Source organism: Neomonachus schauinslandi, chromosome 7, assembly GCF_002201575.2.
Source record: "Neomonachus schauinslandi chromosome 7, ASM220157v2, whole genome shotgun sequence".
Taxonomy (NCBI): domain Eukaryota; kingdom Metazoa; phylum Chordata; class Mammalia; order Carnivora; family Phocidae; genus Neomonachus; species Neomonachus schauinslandi.
In genome coordinates this window covers 52,249,504-52,271,467 of record NC_058409.1, presented here as the reverse complement: position 1 = coordinate 52,271,467, position 21,964 = coordinate 52,249,504, and the positions used below count along the sequence as shown (strand labels likewise).

At 38.8% G+C, this 21,964-nt stretch overlaps 1 non-coding gene and 1 pseudogene across 1 annotated transcript; one reads left to right on the top strand and one right to left on the bottom strand.

The window, feature by feature from the left end:
• Positions 1 to 551: 551 nt before the first annotated feature.
• Positions 552 to 7,371, bottom strand: LOC110587509 (annotated as a pseudogene).
• Positions 7,372 to 14,730: 7,359 nt separating this feature from the next.
• LOC123325367 lies at positions 14,731 to 14,832 on the top strand. Its single transcript, XR_006540384.1, has one exon. It is a non-coding gene; the product is annotated as a U6 spliceosomal RNA (small nuclear RNA).
• The last annotated feature ends 7,132 nt before the right edge of the window (positions 14,833 to 21,964 follow it).

Sequence of the window (21,964 nt, the reverse complement as noted above, 5' to 3'; positions counted from 1 at the left end):
GCTTCCTGCAAAAGTCAGGAAACGGACTTTGCCGCGAGCTCAGTGCTTCGCTGCGCACGCGCGACCTAAGGCAGGCGCGTTTATGATTGTCGCGCAGGCACAATTCTCATCGAGCGCGGGCCGGTTTGGGACTTCACGAGGGACTCTGTGCTGACGGTACCGCGTGTAGTCCTGGGAAAGACCTTAGAGGAGTCAGAAAGAACGGTTCTTTGCAGTTAGGGTTGAGTAAGTCGACCCTGAACCCCAAATTCTTTACCCTCAGAAGAAAGGGCAATTTACGTTTGCGGAAAGGCTTCGGCGCCCAGCCTGTGCTCATCTCTTTACTCGCTCTCCCTCGCTGTTTGGTGTAGATTGGAGCAATCATCTGGATGTTTTAGAATTTCCTCTCCGGCCCGAATCAGCCTTTACCAAGACATTTTGTCAAAACTTTGTCGAAGTAAACTAATTTTACCTTCCAGGATGAGGTGGTTTGGTGGGTTGCAGGACCATGGTTCACAATTTCTGGCGAGCGTGTTCAGAATGTATCCCAGAGGCCCACTTCTTAAAGGGGTTCAGTCCGACTAGGGATGGAACCCGGTAATCTGAATTTCAGCAAGCGTAGCAGGTACCATCTCAGATCCCTGTACTTAATTACCTTACTTCTCTTGTTTCTTTAACAGACAAAAAATTGACTCCTTGATACTAATTGGCACGGATTTTACAATTTGTAATTCACAGTTGAACAAACTTTGTTCCTTAATTCGGTAATGCTCTCAAAGGAGAATCTGTGCCTGGTGTGTTTAGAGAGGCTAAATTTTCTAAATGGTAGGGCAAGCTTTAAGACAAGCTTTAAATCAGAATGCTATCTGGTCAGCCTTTTTGTGGTCATAGCTATGAAAAACTTGCAGATTCAAAAATGAGTCCGACATGGAACACTTCATCTAAAACTAATGATGTAATGTATGGGGATTAACATAAGAATTTAAAAAATTAAAAAAAAAATGAGTCCGAAATCTCGAGAAAATACAATTTATCTAGAAAGGAAACATGTAGGTGCAGATTTCTCTCCAGTTAAGATTAATCTTTTTGTTTTTGAATACTTTTCACGTGTAAATTTGTTAAAATGTGATGTCTCTAAGAAAATAGTGAGGATAGCTGTATTGCTTTTTAGGGTAATTGTAGCGGTTGCTATTTTCTTAAACAATGTTGCTCCTCTTAAATATGAGTCAAATTTAGTACAGAAAAAGATGAACTATTATGCTACTGTAAAGGTCAAAATGACTGTGCCAACATTCAGTGCTATAGAAATATTACAAAATACATAGAAATAATCCCCTTTTTGACAGTATGTCTTTGTTCAGGAACACATTTCCCCCCCTTCCATGTTATATTGAGGGCTTTTGAAACTTTCTAGTCATATAATGTTTTTTGATCATTTACATAAACACAGCACTCTTCCACCTACCTGCCACCTGATTGACCTTTTATATGCCTGTTTTCAGGAAATATCCCAGGTTTTTATTTTCCTTGGTTCCCACTTTTCTGTCTTGTTCTTTTCTAATTTTTAAGACTTGCATTATGTTGAAAATCATGACAGGTGCCCTAATAGTAAGAAAAGAAAATTTTGATTTTTGACTTCTGCTATATTTTGTGAATGGTTGGGAAATTCACATTCTGGGGGCGCCTGGATGGCTCAGTCAGTTAAGTGGCTGCTTTCTTCTCCCGTTATGATCTCGATCCTGGGAATCAGCTCCTTGCTCAGCGGGGAGTCTGCTTCTCCCTCTCCCTCTGCCTGTCGCTCCCCCTGCTTGTGCTCTCTCTGTCAAATAAATAAAATCTTAAAAAAAAAGGAAATTCAGATTCTGCTAATATTTACGTACCAGTCTTTTAAAAAACTAACTGAAGGGATTTTTTTGAACTCCAAAAAAAGTTACTAAGTTGCTATCTTAGCTCAGTGATGACAAAAGAATAATTTATAATATCTATGGCAAATAAGAATTACTAGCTCCCACACTTAACTCCTTAGCTTGAACAAGCCCAAGGATTCAACATGACCTCTGTCAATAGAGTAGGCAAGAAAGGGGAAATCTGTTTGTTTCCTTGGTTTATAGTTTATGGTCTAATCAAAGTCCATGAATTGTTTTCACCTCTCAGTTGGACTTGCGTTGGCTTCAGCATGAACTAAAATACGTACTTGATATAATGTTTATTAAGAGCTCATTTTGACCCAAAGACGGTATTGGAAATCACTGAGGATAAATGTTCACATGGTTTTAGTTGATTTGTGATCTGGCCCTTAACTGTTAGCCACAATGGACCTTTTGTTTGTTTCTAGACCTCCTTGAACTTCTAATACCCCTACCTTTGTCAAGTTAGTGCCTACAACTCAGGTAGCTTTTGGTTTAAATGTCTCAAAAGCCTTTTCTGACACCGTCAACCCCATTAAGTTACATCCATCATTGTTATTTTTAGCTGTGGTACTTTATTAAATGCAAAATGATAGCTTGATAATTTTGTTGAGTTAATGGAGAATTGAACTAGGAGTCTTTTTTTTTTTTTTTTTAAAGATTTTATTTATTTGGCAGAGAGAGACACAGCAAGAGAGGGAGCACAAGCAGGGGGAGTGGAAGAGGGAGAAGCAGACTTCCCGCGGAGCAGGGAGCCCGAAGCGGGGCTCGATCCCAGGACCCTGGGATCATGACCTGAGCCGAAGGCAGACGCCTAACGGCTGAGCCACCCAGGTACCCCTGAACTAGGAGTCTTAACAGTTTCTACTAGGTTGATGTTGAGTGTTGGCTTTTTGACAGTTGGATCCTCACAGAAATTTTATGAGGTAGGTTCTTCCCATATTACTTCTTGTGTTACTGGCCATCTAACTAAAGCATAGAGAGTTAAGGTGTGAAGATTGACACTACCTCATCTACCCTCCATCTACTCTACCATCCCTGTATATCTGAATCTATAAATTTTGTCTTCCTTCCTGTTACACACAGAAGAAATAGTCCCTCTACTTGTACTTTTCTGTATTTCATTCAGGACCTTGATTCTTCTGTTACATGCTTCCTGTATCTGTTTTCCCCCTTTGAACTAGGTCATTCTACCAGTACACTAAGCCTCAGTATCAGGTATCTCAAAAGAGAAGAAAACGAAAAACTTTTTTTGACTACTGTTCCCCTCCAGCCACTACTTAATTTTTGTGTTTCCTTTTATAGCAAAATCTCTGCAAAGAATTGTCTAAACCTCCATCTTGACAAATCCAAAAGGTAAATTCTTAGTTCTCTTTTAGCCTTTAGGTGGCATTTGACACACTTGGCCTCTTCCACATTTTTGAAATATTTTCTTCTCTAGGCTCCAAGAACATCTCACTTCCTGGTTTCCTGGCAGCCCAGTCTACTTTGCTTTATCTTATTTCTCTGACTTCTAAATATTAGAATTGCTTACATTTTAGTCCTATATTCTTTTCTACCTATACTCTTCCTAAGTGTTTTCATCCAATCCCATGGCTTTAAATGTCATCTTTATTTTGATGAGTCCCAAAATTATAATGCCAACCCTAACTTTTTGAATACCAGACTGAATATCCTGCTTACATTATTGTGGAAAACTTCAAGTGCACAGGAGCACAAATAGTAAAATGAACCTCCATAGACTCACTACATAGCATCAACAGTTATTAAATTAATACATACGTACTCAGCTTTTTTTCATTCAATCTTGAGAATTTTATTTCAGAAAACTTATATAAGGTCATTCTGGAAGAAAGATATAGAAAGTCGAGTGCTGGGGAATGGAGGAAGAGGAGCAGACAAGGTTTTTTTGGTTTGTTTTGCGGAGAACCCTGGTAGAGAGGCGGTTGTATGAAGATGGGGAAAGAAAAGTGTGCTAAAGTATGCTTAAAAGGGGAAGATTAACTGACGTCACAGGGATAATCCAAAGCGTCTTTTTTTTTTTAAAAGCTTATTTATTTTTCTTAGTAATCTCTATACCCAGCGTGAGGCTCAAACTCAAGACCCTGAGACCCAGGGATCAAGAGTTGCATGCTCCTCTGACTGAGCCAGCCAGGTACCCCGAAAACGTCTTTTAAAATCTCAGTCACCTAATATATTCTGTATTTCTGAGACCAGAGTGGAATCAAGGAGGTTAACAACTTTTTTATAATTAAAAAAAAAAAAAAGCTTTAAATGTTTAATTGGTGGGGAAAAAACCCACTGAAAATAAGTTGCTCTTAGAATATACATTGTCTGCAGTCAGACAGGGATGATAAATGGATAGGAAGATCCTGGAGTGTCATGAAAGCAAACCATGGAAGTCTATATTACCCAAATTTTGCTGATCATCTATTTAGCATGCAGTTTATTATCTTAACCACACTAAAATATATTTTTTTTTGTTTTTTTTTGGACTCGATCTCAGGACTCCAGGATCACTACCTGAGCCGAAGGCAGTCGCCCAACCAACTGAGCCACCCAGGCACCCCACACTAAAGTATTTTTAAGGGCTTTCATAGCTATGTAATCCTCCCCAATCCTATTGTCTTCATAAAGTCTTTCAAATTGCTTAAGATAATAAACTTAACACTTAATAGAGGCCAGTTTTCTTTCATATTATCTTGCCATGACTGCTATTCTTTATTAGTTGAAATTCAGTTTTTCTGTGTTTATATGCTAAGAGTTCAGTATGTGCCTTCTCGTAAACAGGATAAATCAAAGTGAGAATTGTATCTTACACTCTAGTAGAAGCAAGTGCTGCAGTAACAGTGGGTCAATATGGGTAATGGAGTTTGTTGCTCTAGGTTCAGTATTTTCGTGTTAAAACCGATAGGGCAACAAGAGGAAGAGGACTGACAAACTGGTAAACTTTAGTTGCTTTAGTGCGTTTGTGGAGTTTTATAAGGATAGGAGAGGTCTTGGCATATAAAGAACAGAGGAATATAAAGAACTTCAAGGAAACTAAATCAGATCCTGCAGAAAAATGTATATACTGGTTTATTTGTAGGTCTTTTTTTTTTTTTTAAAGATTTTATTTATTTATTTGAGAGAGAGAATGAGATAGAGCATGAGAGGGGGGAGGGTCAGAGGGAGAAGCAGACTCCCTGCCGAGCAGGGAGCCCAATGCGGGACTCGATCCCGGGACTCCAGGATCACGACCTGAGCCGAAGGCAGTCGCTTAACCAACTGAGCCACCCAGGCGCCCCTATTTGTAGGTCTTTTAAGTGACTGGAAAATACTCTCAAGATAGTAATATAAATTTGACGTCCTTTTTAATATTTGCTAACTTTGCCAACACCCAACAGCCTTGTTTGCTTTTCTTGGGAGTCTGAACTTGTATTCTTTAGAGAATAAGGAAGTTGTAGGAACAAGGCAGGTGATGTAGGAGATTGACACTCTACATTTCATATCATTTTGGAGCTGCAAAGATGAATTTCAGGTCCAAGCGTTTGAAACTTTGGTTTGAGAAGAGGAAATTGATAGCCAGAGGAAAATTAAAGCTCTAAAGGTATGTCCTGGGGGTGCCTGGGTGGCTTGGTGGGTTAAGCATCAGACTCTGGGTTTTGGCTCAGGTCCTGATCTCAGGGTTCTGGGATTGAGCCCTGCATGGGACTCCATACTCAGTGCAGAGGCAGAGTCTGCTTAAAGATTGTCTAACCTTCTCCTTCTGCCCCTCAGCCCGTGTGTGCACTCTTGTGCACTCTCCCTCTCTCTCAAATAAATAAATCTTAAAAAAAAAAAAAAAGTTTAAAGGTATGTCCTGGAAGTGGGTGGGGCTAATGCAAATTTAGCAAGTAAAAATAAATCATTCGACAATTTGAAGCAGCCTTTCTTGTCAGGCAGAGAATGCCAGCAGGGCTTAAATTTTTCTAGTAGATTTTTAAAAATTATCCTTAAAAGTTAGCTGCTATAATAAAGCTTATTAAGCTCTCTGCTTATAAGCTAAGCAACCTCCAGCAAGACTATCTCATAGGGTCCTTAATTCAACCTGATTTTTTTAAATAAAAAAAAAGTGGTTTTGCCCTTTCTATTTTAGGTTACATTTAAGTACCTTTAAAGATGTATTGTGCAGTTTATTGGGGGAAATTTTTTTAAAGCTTTTATTTGCTCAAAATAATGTGACTGCAGAAACCAAATCATTTTAAAATTTATGGGATAACTTGGTGACTACCAAGTTGTAACTGACTCAGTTTCTTGTTTCAGTATTTTATCTTTTCCCCAAGCTCAAATCTAGTGCTAGCCAGGACCATTACACACCCCCAGGGGTATTTCATTCCATTGGCTGATGGGCTGTCTTAAAGTTTACATCCTTTAGATTTACTGTCAGGACACTCAGTGTTCATTTGTCAGATGCATTACACTGCTGTGTATTACTTTTTATTTTTTGTTCTTTTAAACAAAACAAGTTGTCAGGGTAGAAAATAATTTAAAAGACCAACATATAATTAGTAACTTCATTTGGTTAATAAAATTGTCCAGATTTCAAACCCAGAGGGCATTTCATTTTGTATATTCCTGTGTCATTTGTCACTGATATAAAAGATTGAAAAAAAATCCAGAAATAATTATTTCATTGTTTGCATTTGGGTGATAGACTCAATATTCTTTTTTTTTAAGATTTATTTATTTCGGGGCACCCGGGTGGCTCAGATGGTTGGGCATCTGCCTTCAGCTCAGATCATGATCTCCAGGTCCTGGGATCAGGCCCCATGTCAGGCTTCTGGCTCTGTGGGGAGTCTGCTTCTCCCACTCTCCCTGCTTGTGCTCTCTCTTTCTCTCAAATGAATAAAATATTTTTTAAAAAAGAGATTTATTTATTTGACAGAGAGAGAACAAGCAGGCGGAGTGGCAGGCAGAGGCAGAGGGAGAGGGAGAAGCAGGCTCCCCACTGAGCAGAGAGCCTGACATGAGGCTTGATCCCAGGACCCCAGGATCATGACCCCAGCTGAAGGCAGACACTTAACCAACTGAGCCACCTAGGCCCCCCTAGATTCAATATTCTTTTTTTCAAGTCTTTTAATTTTTTTATTACTCAAAAAAGCTTCATTTTTTTATTTAGCTTTCTGACTCTGCTTGTGCCTTCAACAGTTTCACAGCAATTTTCTGCTCCTCGACAAGGAAAGCATGCTTGATCCTGTCATGACCACACTTAGCACACAAGGAACCACCAGAGGCCCTGCTAACATGTTTTTTGGTTTTAGACAACCTCATAAGAACTTTAGGTCTCACAGCACGAACTCTTTGAAGTCGGTCTGGGCACACGCCACATGCAGATTTTGGTGCTTTCCCAACCTTCTTGGTATAAAGGTAAATGATTCTATTACCAGGGGTTTTAGGACAGCCTAGTTTTGTTAGAGGCTGTATTGTAGGACAGCCTATGACAGTAGGTCAAACACTGGACCATCCTGAATGCTTATGGTTGCTGTCCCTGGAAGAGCTAGACTCAGTATTCTTAATATATGGTAGGATGATTACCCTTTTTTTCATTTTTAAAGTTGACATATATGAGACTTCTATTTCATACACGTGTTAGGTTTTGTTAAATTATTTTAAAATTTGAGATAGTGTAGATTAATTTGGGAAGATTTTATATCTTTACTAATTGTTGTATGAGTCTGCATTCAGTTGCAGTAAATAGATCTGGCTATTTTAAGGCGTAGGGATTTAATATAAGGAATTGGTGCTTAGAAAATTACTTAATGGGGGCCCCTGGGTGGCTCAGTTGGTTAAGCGACTGCCTTCGGCTCAGGTCATGATCCTGGAGTCCCGGGATCAAGTCCCACATCAGGCTCCCTGCTCAGCAGGGAGTCTGCTTCTCCCTCTGACCCTCCTCCCTCTCATGCTCTCTGTCTCTCATTCTCTCTCTCGCAAATAAATAAAAATAAAAATAAAAAAGAAATTATAGAAAATTACTTAATGGGCTGCAAGAGTGGGCTTTAGCCTAGGCCATCAGAAATGAGTCCCAGGATAATAAGCAAAACTAGACTGTTAAGGGAGCTGCTACTACCCATCAAGATGGAGAAACAAGACCCCTTGATTAGAATTATCGATGTTAAGAATAGGCTACTGTAGGGGTGCCTGGGTGGCTCACTTGGTTAAGTGTCCCACTCTTGATTTTGGCTCAGGTCATGATCTTGAGGTTCTGGGATCGAGCCCCATGCTGGGCTGTGCGTTCAATAGAGAATCTGCTTGATGATTCTGTCCTCTTCTCCCTTTGCCCCTCCTCCCACTGGTGTTCTCTCTCTGTGTCTCAAATAAATAAATAAATCTTTCAAAAAAAAAAGTAAACTACTGTAGCTACAATGTAGGAATCAAGAAGATACTGTATTACTCAGCACCCACAAAGCCAATGACTATGCTCTTGCATGCTTGCCAGCCAAAAAACAAAGCAGCAGTAAAAAGGCTTTGGCTTTCCACACCAAATCTTACTTTAATGTACCTAATTGGCAGAATCATTTACCTCTAATACACTAGCTGCAAGGATATCTGGGAAATGTAATTTAAAAAAATATTTTTTAAGATTTTATTTATTTATTTTTGGGGGGGGATGGAAGGGAATGAAGAGGGGCAAGCTGACTCTGTGCTGAGCACCAAGTGACCAGCTGGATCTCACAACCCCAGTTCTGACCTGAAGATCTGACCTGAGCCAAAATCAAGATTTGGCTGCCCAACTGACTGAGCCACCCAGGCACCCGGCAAATGTAGTTTTTAACTTTTCAAGATTTATAGTACAGAGAAGTAAGCTTAAAAAAAGTTTGAATGGATGCTGAGTACCAATCCACCTTATTCAGGAACATAGTGCAACTATTGTTTCAAATATTTTATGTATTTTATTATATATACGTGTATACATATATATATATATATATATATATATTATTTAAAGATTTTAGTTTTAAGTGATCTCTATACCCAACATGGGGCTCGAACTTAAAACCCCAAGATCAATGGTCACATGCTCTACTGACTGAACTAGCCAGGAACCTGTATTTTATGTATTTTAATAGAGAAAAACTTTCTGGAAGATCTTGCACATGCTTTGTTAGCTGGATTCCCAGATATATTATAGGTTTTTTTTTATTTTTAATTTTTATTACATGTAGTTGGTATACAATATTTATAGTCTATTTTTAATCTCTTTTATTTAGATATTGCACATATCTTTTCCTGGTCTGTCAAATTTGTATGTACTACCTTTGTTGAATAGAAAAACATTAATTTTTGACCACAGGTGATCCAGCCATCAATTTACAGAAACTTGAAAGACAGAAAAACATGTTAAGTTATTCCACAGAGTACAGGGGCACCTGGCTGGCTCAGTTTGTTGTGCATCTGGCTCTTGGTTTCGGCTCAGTTCATGATCTCTTAGGTCATGAGATGGAGTGGCTCAGCAGGAAGTCAGCTTGGGGATTATCTCCCTCTGCCCCTCCCCGCCTAAAATGAATAAATAAATCTTTTAAAAAAAAAGTTAAAATATTATTTCACATAATAAATCCAACAAAATTCAGATTATGGGAAATGATAGGACAGTTAATGTGATACTTCAAGCAATAAATTTCTGGAAAAAGGGAAAAATAAAAGAGAAAGGGGACTCTAGGTAAAAAGATGCCTAAGACACACATTACAAAAAAAATACAAAGGAAAACAGGCAAAACTACAGTGCATAGGGATGTGTGCTTAGGTGATAACACTGAAAAGGAAGTAATTATAAACATCGGGATAATAGTTATTCTTGGGAGTAGAAAGGAGGTTGTAACTGGAAGGAGCACATGGGCCGTTGCTAGGATTGTGAGCAAGGGTCTATCTTGTGATTTTTGCAGTTTTCTGTATTTGCTGTACTTAACAATGAAAGTTTTTTTAAAAAGCAACACAGAACAACAAAATATATAATACAAAGATACATGTATACAATTTAAGGTCATATTTCAACATTAGACAGGTGTACTATAATTGGAAATAACTATTTGGTCTTTGTCCCAGTTTTCTGGGCCATAGCTCCTAAAACCCTTGAAGTGGTAGGAGTGTCTTTTGTATGCTAATGAGATGACTCGTGTGCTGGGGACCACTAGAAAAGCTTCAGGATGGGGCAGATTGCCAAAAGACCAAGGCATGATTAGAAGGTTGAGGACTGGAACTTTCAGTTCCACCGCTAAATTTCCAGGGAGTGGAGAGAGCCTAGAAATTGAGTTCAATCACCAGTGGCCAATAATTTAATCAGTAATGCCTAAGTAATGAAACCTACATAACAGAGCTGGAGAGCTTCCAGGTTGGTGATTATATCAAGGTGCTGGGAGGGTAACACAGCCAAAAGAGGGCTTACACATTACAAAAATACCCCTTTCTTCATGTTAGGCCCTATGCATCTCTTTGGGGGTTCCTGAGTATCTTTATAATATACTGGCAAGCATGTATTTTCCCGAGTTCTGTGAGCCACTCCAAGATACTAAACCTGAGGAAGGGTCATGGGAATCCCCAATTTATAGCCAGTTGGTAAGGGTGGCCTAGGATTTGGGATTGCCATCTGAAGTGGGGACAGTCTTATGGGACTGTGCTCCTTTCACTGGTGGTGGGATCTAATGCCAACTCCAGGTAGATAGTGTGTTCATTGAATTGAATTATTAAACACCTAGTTGGTATCTGGAGAGTTGGTTGTTGGAAAAAAAACCACTGAAGTGTGTACCTTTGTGGGGAGGAAAATGGGAATGAAGATCAGGGAAGAAGGAAAAAGGAGAGGGCCTTGCGTGGACTGAAGGTAACAGTGTGCTAATGATGGCTAATGTTTATATAACTGTTCTGAGTATAAATTAAAAATAGGTAAAAAAATTAAATTGGTAATTAATAAAATTAAATTGTAAATATTCTGCAAAGCATTAGAGTACTCTGCAATGAAGCAAAGCATATAGAAGATGGTACTTTTAAAAGAAAAGAAAAATATGAATGTGTTTGTTATTTTTGCAAAAAAGTAAACACTGGAATAAGAAATCAGAGACTTAGAACAGAAACATCTATACAGTGTGAAATAAAATGGAGAAGTAGAGGCGAGAGGAATGGAAGCAAGACTTCTCAAAGTATACCTTTTCAGTTAGTTTTGACTTTTGAACCTTCTGTATATTGGAAAATGTCATCAGAGTAAAAAGAAAAAAGCGAACCCTAAAATTGAAAACAAAAGAACCTACGTATATCAAATTGTGAAAATAGCCGTACAGAGAAAAGACCTATTTCAAATTATTTTTGAACACCTATGCAGACTGTCCAATCTTAATGGAATATATTTAAAGGAAAAAAGAACTGGAAAAAATGTAAACCTCATGCATTGTTAGTTGTAACATTGGTATTGTAAATTAGAAAATATTTCCTATATGTTATAGGATAAAGCAGTGAGTAAATAATGCCTATAGAAGCTGAGAATTTTGGTTAAGAAAAAAGATACAATATTATTATTTAATGTTCTAGTTAGTACTTTTTTCTTTCTGTTTAAGAAATTTGTATTCCGCCCATGAAGATATTCTCCGTTGTTTATTACAGTTTTAACTTTCACATTTAACTCTGTGATCCACCTCTAATTTTTGGCTGTGATGTCAGGCAGAGGTCAAAGTGTTTTTGTTTTTGTTTGGTTTTGTTTTTGTTCTTTCTCACATGGATTCTAGAAAGACCCTTGATAAAAGAACAGAAAGAAAAGTTTTGAAATGGACTCTGACCTTAGCTCAGCAAGAACATGTGGTTGAGGTCACTCTGCAAAAAGATGTTTTAATGTAAGTTAGAAATATAAAGTAGATCATTACATCTACAAGGTTCTACTAAAATTCATAAAGTATGTAAGTGGTAGGTGGGGCATCCATAATTTCCCAGATCCTCTATTGTTGAAGGGTTTTATTTTCATTCATTTGCAAAAATAACATCTTTTTATATTTTTATTATTTTTTTAAGATTTTATTTTTAAGTAATCTCTACACCCAATGTGGAGCTTGAACTTACAACCCTGAGATCGAGAGTTGCATGCTCTACTGACTGAGCCACCCAGGCACCCCAAAATAACATCTCGCTCTTTTTTTTTAAGATGTTATTTATTTATTGGAGAGACAGAGAGAGAGAGCTAGAGAGAGAGAGAGCACTAGTCGGGGAGGAGGGGCAGAAGGAGAGGGAAAAGCAGACTCCCCGATGAGCAGGGAGACTCAGGGCTCGATCCCAGGACCCGAAGGCAGGTGCTTAACTGGCTCAGCCACCCAGGTGCCCTGCAAAATAACACCTTTAAATCAAAATCTAAACTTAGCACCAAGGTCTAGGCTCTAGCATCTGCTTTCCTAATTAGTCTTTATTGAGTAGTACCTTTGGAATAATACCTATTTTTTTTTTGCCTCAACCTCTTTGTATCTCAGGGTTTTTTGTTTTTTTTTTTTAGTTATTTTATTGTTATTTTTTTATTTGAGTGTAGTTGACACGCAATGTTACATTAGTTTCAGGTATACAACTTAGTGATTTGACGAGTTTGTACACTATGCTATGTTTACCACAAGTGTAGCCACCCTCCATCCCGTTACATCACTATTACAGTATCATTAACTATATTCATTATGCTCTGCCTTTTATTCCCCTGACTTACTCATTCCAGACCTGAAGGCCTGTATCTCTCTCTCCCCTTCACCCATTTTGCCCAACCCCCCACCCACCTTGCCCTCTGACAGTCATCATTTTGTTCTCTGTATATATAGTTCTGATTCTGTTTTTTTATTTATTTGTTTATTCATTTTTTTTTAAGATTTTATTTTTATTTATGAGAGAGAGCAGGGGGAGGAGCAGAGGGAGAGGGACAAGCAGACTCTGCTGAGCGGGAGCCTCACATGGGGCTCAATTTCATGACCTTGAGATCATGACCTGAGCCAAAACCGAGTTGGATGCCCATCTGACTGAACCACCCAGGTGCCCCTGTTTATTCACTTTCTTAAAGATTCCATTTATGAAGGAAATCACATGGTATTTGTATTTTTACTTACTTCACTTTGTATCATATCCTCTAGATCTATCCATGTTGTCTCAAATGGCACAATTTCATCTTTTTTATGGCTGTGTAATATTCCATTATGTATATGTGGTGTGCATATATATATGCGCCACATTTTCCTTATCCATTTGTCTATTAATGGACACTTAGGTTACTTCCATGTCTTGGCTATTATAAATTATACTACAATAAACATAGGGGTGCGTATATCTTTTCAAGTCAGTGCTTTTGTTTTCCCTGGATAAATACCCAATAGTGGAATTATTGGATCATATGGTAGTTCTATTTTTAATTTTTTGAGGAACCTCCATATTGTTTTCCACAGTGGCTGCACCAGTTTGCACTCTGACCAGCAGTGCACAAGGATCCTTTTTCTCCACATCCTCACCAACACTTGTTCTTGTCTTTTTGATTTTTGCCGTCTGACAGTATGAAGTGATATTGTGATTTTGATTTGCATTTCCCTGATGATGAGTGATGTTTCCATCTTTTCATGTGTCTGTTGGCCATCTGTATATCTTCTTTGGGAAAGTGTCTACTCAGGTCCTCTGCCCATTTTTTAATTGGATTGTTTTTTTAATGTTCACTTGTATAAGTTCTTTATTTTGGACATGTTAACCCTTTATTTATAGGATATGTTATTTGCAGATACCTTCTCCCATTCAGTATAGGTTGTCTTTTTGTTTTATTGATGATTTCCCTTGCAGTGTGAAAGTTTGTGTGTGTGTGTGTGTAGTCCCAATAGTTTATTTTTGCTTTTGTTTCCCTTGCCTCAGGAGACATATCTAGAAAAATGTTGACATGGCTGATGTCAGAGAAATTACTGCCTGTGTTTTCTTCTAAGATTTTTTATAGTTTCAAGTCTCATGATTAGGTCTTTAATCTGTTTTGAGCTTGATTTTGGGTATGGTATTAGAAAATAGACCAGTTTCATTCTTTTACATATGGCTGTCCAGTTTTTCCAGCACCATTTATTAAAAACACTGTTTTTCCCCATTGTATATTCTTGCCTCCTTTATCATAGATTGGACCATATAATTGTAGGTTTATTTCTGGGGTCTCTATTCTGTTCCAATAGTATATATTTTTTGCTATAAAATACAAAGCAGGTGGTAAAGAGTAATATTTCTCAGTCTCCTGTAGTTTTACAGAATTGAAAATTTAAATGTTATTCTCCCTCATTATTTTCTTTTAGTATACAGTCTATTTTGAGCTCAGATCTGCTGAACACATGAAGAGAATGACGTTTGCATTAAATGTTAAATTATAACCGTTATTTGTTCCTTTAAGTATTGCAGCTAATTTTTAGATGTTGTCCTTCACTCCTCAAACAAATGAGGAGTAGGTGGTTGTATATATTGATTGTACTGACTAAAACAGAACCATGGCTTCATATTTCCATTAGAAATAGACTTTTAAGGGGCGCCTGGGTAGCTCAGTTGGTTGAACGGCCGATTCTTGATTTCGGCTCAGGTCATGATCTTGGGGTCCTGGGATGGAGCCCCGCGTCAGCTCTGTGCTCATTAGGGAGTCTGCTTCTGGATTCTCTCTCTCTGCCTCTTCCCCCGCTTGCTCTCTCTTTCTCTAAAATAAGTAAATAAATCTTTAAAAAAAAAAAGCCTTTTCATACACACTATAAAGACAGAATTGAGTGTTCACTTTGTCAGTACTTACATTAAAATTGGAACAATACATCCCTCACATCCCCGGTGCAGCAGCTCTTTCTGCCCATGGGTCCTGTCCCCGTGCTTTAATAAACCACCATTCTGCACCAAAAAAAAAAAAAAAAATGGAACAATAAAAAGAAGATTAGCATGGCCCCTGCATAAGGATGACATGCAAATTTGTGAAGTGTTCCATATTAAAAAAAAAAAAATTTAAGACTGAATTGGAAAACTTTACAAACTATAGCAAATTATTCCAGTTTTATTTCTACTTTAGTTCTTGGACAAATAGATTACCCACTCTGAACCTGTTCACTCACCTGTAAAAGTCCTCAAACTTTATTGTGAGTCACCATCCCCTAGAGAGTTAAAAAAAAAAAATGCAGATAGAGTCCCAGGCTCACTGAAGTAGGCTGGGGCAGGGGCGTAGGCTTCTATTTTTATCGTTTAACCAGAAATTTGACAACTGTTGTTTTAGTATGCTTCTCTGGATTGATGGATCATTCATAACATTCTATTCATTTATGCATGTATATAGAAATAAACATATACTAACTAGGAATTGTCAGACAGTGCTGAGATCATGGAGATGGCAGACCCAGCCCTGCCCTAAAATAGTTCTCCGTTTAGTGAAGAGGCAGACAAACTTTTTTTTTTTTTAAATATTTTATTTATTTGACAGAGAGAACAAGCAGGGGGAGCAGCAGAGGGAGAGGGAGAAGCAGGCTCTCTGCCATGCAGGGAGCCCGATGTGGGGCTCGATCCCAAACTCTGGGACCATGACCCCAGCCGAAGGCAGATGCTCAACTGACTGAGCCACCAGGTGTCCCCCAAAGCCATTCTTGATGGACTTGTCTATTCATTAAGTCAGTGTAGAGTTCTGAAATGGGTGAGGTTGATCCCTTTAAGGGCCTTCAGCCCCATTTAGCTGATAGGTATAGCTTAGGTTTGAACCAAATGTCTAGTTTAGGAATATAAAGCATGACAATTCTACAGACTATTAGTTAGGTAATATTCCATGCAAAAATTTTATAAGAAATTTGGAATATAACAAAATTACTGCTCTCTGATAATAGGTACCAAAAATATGTACCAATAAAAATCAAAATAAAAAGGAACACTTGGCTGGATCAGTTGGTAAGGCGTGAGACTCTTGATGTCGGGGTTGTAAGTTCAAGCCCCATGTGGATGTAGAGATTACTTAAATATAAAATCGTTAGGGGCACCTGGGTGGCACAGTTGGTTGAGCATCTGACTCTTGGTTTCGGCTCAGGTCGTAATCTTGGGGTCCTGAGATTGAGCCCCGTGTTGGGCTCTGTGCTAAGCTTGGAGTCTGCTTTTCCTCTTCCTCTGACCCTATCCTCCCCTGCCCCCGCTCTCTCTCCCTCTCAAATAAATAAATCTTTAAAATAAAATATTTTAAAAAGTCAAAATGGGCGCCTGGGTGGTGTAGTCAGTTAAGCATGACTCTTGATTTCGGCTCAGGTCATGATCTCAGGGCCATGAGATTGAGCCCTTTGTGGGGCTCTGTGCTCAGTGGGGGGTGGCTTCTCTCCCTCTCCCTCTGCCCCTCCCCACCACTCTCTCTCTCTCTAAAATAAATCTTTTTTTTTAAAGATTTTATTTATTTATTTGAGAGAGAGAATGAGATAGAGCATGAGAGGGGGGAGGGTCAGAGGGAGAAGCAGAAGGAGCCCGATGCGGGACTCGATCCTGGGAATGAATGAATGAATGAATGAATGAATCAATCAATCAATCTTAAAAAAAAAAAAAACCCTTCTTCCATCTAATTTGGGTGAAATATTTCATAGTACTAGTAGCCCACTCCCTTGAAATCTGGATGCACAAGTGTTATCAAGTCATTGTTCCCCCACAGAGATTGGGCCAGGCGTGGCTGCCAGGTGCTCTAAAACAGTGACCATACTTGATCATAGAGCCAGATGCCAGACATCTGTCTTCTTTTAACTAGGATCAAAATGAAGCGCTGCCCACTGAATGATTTAACATATAGCATATAACCTAAGCAAAGATTGCCCTGTTGCCTATATAGCAAAATCTCAATTACAAGACTTTCTTTCCCACCTTCTCAATCTCTGTGATGATACAGGTATTTGCAATATGGCCTTGTGCTCTTGGTTGTTTTTTTGTTTGTTTTTTCCTGATGCTGGCCTGCCTTAATTTTTCAAATACCTTTTTAGGCTCTCTCCCTTTCCTTGTCTTTAGACTTTCTACAGGACCTTTTCCTTTTCTCTCTGTTTGACCCAAAGAGTTCAGCCATTTTCTGAGCCTCCTCATTTGAGTTTTGGCTGACTTTTGAATTTGTATCACAAACCCTGGCTTCTTATTCCCGGTTCAGGATGTTCAGATGCCTCCTGAATCCATTTGGATGTCCTCAAGTGTAATGTATCCTAACCTAAATCTTCCTAGTGAATTAAATCTCCTTAAATGATCCAATTTTTGACTATCAGTTACTGAGGCTGATAAAATGATATACTCCACGCTGTGACTTCACCTCCCATTAGTTGGTCTGCTGTTCAATTTTTTGTATCCCCAGAAAAATGGACAATGTTAACCGATTGTGCACCCACGGAATTAAAGAAGCCACCTTTTATTGCTTCCAAATTTCTTTCCTTCCTTCCTGAGAAAGCATTGGGAATGGAGTTGTTGAAAATAAAAAAATCATTAATTTCAAATTACTGAGGAATTCTTAGGAGGAATACTGAACAACTTTAGTTGCTAGCGAATGTACTACTTAGAACCTTTAAAGTTCCAAAATATATTATCCAGTATACTATAGTTCAATTTTTAAAAATTTATATTTACATGTTTTATAATAAAATTACCAAATCAGTTTCACCTTCTGTTTATCTGTCATAAATTAACAATAGACATTTTTCATGGAGGTCAGTAGAATTTCATAAATATAGATTCATGTTTGTTGCCTTTCAGTGTGTAATAACTTAATGGTACATACTTAATGATAAGTGAGCTGATGATAGAATGTTACATAATTTATATATATATTTACATATAGGGCAGACATTTGGGGGTGTCCACAAAAGGAAATAAAACACATTCTTTCAAATAAACAATAATTCATAATTTAACCAAGAAATTAAAAGTAGCACCAAAAATACTACTATAAGATTAGTGTCTCAGATTCAAAACCATACTCAGCAAGAATTGTAACAGTCTGCCTGAGAGTGAAGTTCTGAGTAGGGGTAGGTGATGGGGTTAAGGCCTCAAATGGGAAAAGCGGACTTGGATGGGGAACCAAAGAGAGGTTCCTGGACTCTGGACAGAGGGTCATGGAATTAGTGAACTGGGCAATGTTGATTTATGAAGTAAAAGCCCTTCTGGTTGCTGGTAATAGAGATAGAACTCCATTTGGCTTAAGTCACAAAAGACACAAAGAACTCGAGGGGTTCTGATAGCTTCAGGTATGACTGGATCTAGGTTCTCGATGCTATCACTGAATACTGCCTCTCTCCTTTTGTTCTCTGGCTCTGCTTTCTGCTAGGTTGGTTTTATTGTCCGGTAGACTTGCCCCAGCTTATGGCAAAGAGAGACTTTAGCAGCTCCAGGCTCACAGCCTGGCAAATGTAACTCCTGCAGAAAAGGATCTCTTCTCAGTTGCAACAAAAGTCCCAGGATCAACTGATTGATCTGACTCACGTGACATGTCCACTGCTGGACAAACCTGGGTCATCTATCACCACCCCTGGAGCTACAGAATGGGATTCTGGCCCCAAAAGGAAAAGGATGATTCTGTCACTAGAAGATATACAACCACCGAGGGTAGAAAAAAAAGCAAGGAAGGGGACATGAGGACAGGAAAAGAATATGAATAAACCCATTCTTATTTCAAATTTTGGCAGAGATTCATCCTGGCAAACCAACAGCAAAATGTTTTCATGCCAGAAAGCTTAGATGGCTTTAGTTCAGGGTTTCTCAACTTTTAAAAAATTATCATTCAAAAAAAAAGTGTCATTCCCCCGAAGAGCCTTTTTTAGACATGTTTTTGCCTAATCACCTGCCTATGAGATTTTAATACCACAGATGTACTGTATATGTTTATTTACTATATGTATATCTGTGCTTTATACATAAGAGTAAGTATAAAGCTTACTCTTTTTATCTAATGCAGGGTTAATTTTAAGTTAAAATTTTAGTTAACTTGAAAATCAGGGGCACCTGGCTGGCTCAGTCAGTAGAGCATGTGACTCTTGATCTCGGGGTTGTGAGTTCGAGCCCCATGTTGGGTATAGAGATTGCTTAAAAATAAAATAAAAAAAAAAATCAAAGCTATTAACATTTAATTTTATAACTGTATTTGCCAAATTGCCAAATAACTTTTAATACAGATCATTTACTTATAAACTGTAATGTATCAAATATATACATATTAGCAATTTTAGAAGTATATAATAATAGCAATGTAATCAATATAAAAATCATTCAAGATGGTTACTTTTTCAGCAAAAGAGAAACAATGGAAGAAAATTAAATCTCCTAAGTATTAACTTTTAACTTTTGTGTGATATGAGAAAATGGCTTTTAAATGCTAGATACTTTTTTTTTTAAGATTTTATTTATTCATTTGACAGAGAGAGAGAGAGAGAAAGGGAACACAAGCAGGGGAGTGGGAGAGGGAGAAGCAGGCTTCCCGCCGAGCAAGGAGCCCGATGCGGGGCTCGATCCCAGGACCCCGGGATCATGACCCGAGCTGAAGGCAGACGCTTAACGACTGAGCCACCCAGGCGCCCCTAAATGCTAGATACTTATTCAGATATTGTTGACACTTCTTTTCAGCACCTGACCTAATGATGGGTTAACTTTTTTTTTTTTAACTTGAGAGAGAGTTGAGGGGGCAGGGATAGGGGCAGAGGGGAGAGGGAGAGAGAAAACCTCCAGCTGACTCCCTGCTGAGTGTGGAGCCTGAAGCAGGGCTCAATCTCACAACCCAGAGATCATGACCTGAGCCAAAATCAAGAGTCAGACGCTTAACTGACAGCCACCCAGGCGCCCCTAGGTTGACTAACTTTTGTAGAATTAAATGGTAAGATACAAGCCATTTGTATTTACTCTCAAAGCTCCAGTCACACAGTAGCACTGAGGATGGAACATGGACAACATCCTCAGGGCAGCCAATGGCAGGTCACGGCACAGCAGGCCGCCGCCTACAATATTGAGCAATCAATTCAAAAACAGTCTTCAAATCACAGCCACCTCTTCACCATAGTCTTGTAGTACCCATCTAGCATCCGTTTGGGTATCTTCCGTGTTAGTGCCAATGCTGCTCATTTGATGCCCAAGAAAACTCAACAAGAGAAATTAAATACTAAGGAATAAGATTTTGTTGAGTAGGGTGGAACTTTGAAGGGCCTGAAACCATTGTAAGCCCATTCTTCGCACATCGCCCCCTCTAAGAATGAACTTTTGCCCCCTAGACAGCACTATCACTCCCATGGATATGCTAACAGGTGGCCTAAAGAGCAAATCCTGCCCCGCCCCCCACATTGAGGTGAACTCTGTCTTCCAGTGAAGTTTACTTATTGGTTCTAATGTTTCCATACCAAACAGACTTAATCTTTCATATAACAGATCCTCAAATATTTGATAACTGAAATTTTACTCCCTCTATACTGAATGGCTTCTCGAAGCTTTTCCTTTCTGAGGCTAAACTTAACCACAGGTCCTTGAACTGGCTTTCATTTGATTCATTTGATTCATTTGATTCAGTTCCCCTATTGCATTCTTTAGGGACAGGCCCTGTCTTGTCTCCTTGGCCTGTTTGAATCCACTCCAGTTTGTTGTTAAAATTAGGTGTGTATCTGAACAGAGTACCTGAGCCAGAGTCGAAGGCTGTTTCTTCCTCTGTTTTGGACAGTATTCATCTATTAGCATAGTCACCAGACCAGCCTGAATAGCTTGCTGATGCCTATTGAGTAATAAACTGAAATCTCTAAGTCTTTCTTCATATGTCCTGCTAATAGGTTGGATTCTTCCTCCATCCATCTCTAGTTTTCTGAGACCTAAGGTGTGATTTTCATTCACACCTGCTACATTTCATTCTCTTGGACTCTTCCAATTTTTCCATCATGTTGAGACATTTGAAGATGCTGATTCATTTTTCCAGTTCATTCATTCATTCATTCATTCATTCCATCCATTCATTCATTACTTATACTTGCTTTTCTAAAGATATTTTCATAAAAGTGAGAACCAAAACAAAAAGTTCATATGAGGTAAGAAGAAGAAGAAAATGTTCCAGTCCCTAGAGTTAATATGAGTGCTGAGACAGCACATGAAGTTTACATCTAAGCTTTGTCCTAAAAGGAGATTGCATTCCTCCTTCATGCATCTCCTGTTGAGGGAGAGAATGGATGTGAAAGGGCCATCTCAGGAGTTCTTATATGATGACTTTTACAAAATAAATTATACTTGGCGCCTGAGATCTAATCACATACTTGCGTCAGTGTTCATTGGAAATTATAGCTGTTATTGGAGTAACAATCTAGTAGAAATGTAAAATATGGTTCTTTTCAACCCCATAATGAAGTATTTTATCATTTTGGCCATATTAACATATGTCAACAATGTGACATCAAACACTGAGTCAATCAGCAGTATAATTTTGGGGGGGAAAAAGAATTTGCTAGTAATACTCTCTGTAATGAAGGCAAAAGAGTGTTTCAGACTTGAATTAGTTGGATGTTTAGCCCAATCCTTTACTCAGAGAGAATAGACCTGGCTTATGAGAGTTAATTCATACCATTTGGAGGTTGAAACAGTTATAAAGCTGCTTTGGAATGTCCTAAATTGTACCTAAGAGACCTGTTTTTGACAGATGTGTTCATGTAGTCCAGTCATTTGGCATATGGAATTTTTTTATGTACAAGCTATGCAAAAGTTTCAACATGTAACATTTATTAGTGCTTCCACTGGCATGGAGAGACAGATGGTATACACATTACTTGCAGAAGCAGGCTTTGCAGTGGCCTTACAAGTCTGACTTTGCTCAGTTACCTAGGTCACCTAAATCCCCTCCCCCGCGCCCCTCACCCGCCCAACACGCACATGCATGAGAGGCCAAACCCTCCCTCCTCTGACCCTGGAATTTGCTATAGGAATTCTCTCTCAATTGCTTGACTTGAAATTTCCCTTCTTTCCTTCCCCTTCCTTGGCCCAGATCCCCACCTCCTCTGTCTTTTCACTCCCTCCAGCTGGTCCAGGGTGAGGTCTGGAGGCTGAGGTAGGAAAGAACACACCCCCAGCTGTTCTCAGCCCCCACCCATCCCTAATGTTAGTCTTGGCAGTGTGCAGCCTGTTTC